Here is a 1,081-nt window from a genome sequence, read left to right on the forward strand (position 1 = left end):
TGTAGTTATAACCTTTGCACATACTGAAGTTCAGGTGCAACTCTACAAAGTTTGGATTTATCCAGCTGTGCCTGGCTTGGGTCTGGCTTCTGTGCTCAGCTCCTTCCTGCTGCTGCCCTTGAGAGTGAACCTGTTGTGGCCCTGTGGCAAGATGTTCTGCTCCTGGACTAGCTGGGTGAATCTAGCCTCTACACTCTCTACAGGGATTACAGCTGCAGGGTTACACCTCAGGCATGTATGCCAGGCCTGAGCTGTGCCTGGAGGGGGCAAGGTGGAGTAGGGGGAGAGGAAGCTCTCCCTCATACTCACTGGGTCTGGGCTAAGACTGGGTCTGGGGGTTCCTGAAACACAGCAGAAATTACTACTTGGCGGGCGGGGTGGAGGAGGTGCTGCGTAGTGGTGGGGGCATCCCAAGTGGGTGGGAAGGGTCTTGCCCACACCACACCTGGGCTGGGACTGCTATTTGGTCTGGCTGCTGCAGGGTAGCAGGAAGCTCTCCCACACACTCACCAGACCTGGGCTAGGACTGGGTCTGGGGGTTCCCTGAACGCGACAGAAATTCCTACTCGGCAGGTGAGGTTGGGGAGGTGCTGGTGCTGGGAGTGGTGGGGGGCATCCCAAGGGGGGTGGGAGAGGGCCTGGCCCACGCTGCACCTGGGCTGGGACTGGTCCCACCGGGGCAGGGTAGCAGGGAGCTCTCCCACACACTCACCAGACCTGGGCTAAGACTGGGTCTGAAACTGGAAATTATTGACCAAGGAAATTGCAAAAACTCAATGAACATATGGAAATTAAATAACGCTCTCATGGATAGTATTCTATTGTATAAAAATATCATATAATTTTTATCCAAAATTTGAGGCTTTTGGATATAAATTGATGCAACTAGAGACTATGATAAGTGAAATAAACCAGATCCAAATGTGCAAACATTGTATTATTTCACTAGTTAAGAACCTGAAAGAGCAATTAAAATCTGAAAGTTACAATAGATATTGTGGGGCCAGGGAGATAGCTCAGTAGAATAAGCACTTGCCTGGCAAGCACAAGGGCCTGAGTTCTGTCCCGGTTCCACCAAAAA

Source organism: Octodon degus, unplaced genomic scaffold, assembly GCF_000260255.1.
Source record: "Octodon degus isolate 3935 unplaced genomic scaffold, OctDeg1.0 scaffold00049, whole genome shotgun sequence".
NCBI classification, from domain to species: domain Eukaryota; kingdom Metazoa; phylum Chordata; class Mammalia; order Rodentia; family Octodontidae; genus Octodon; species Octodon degus.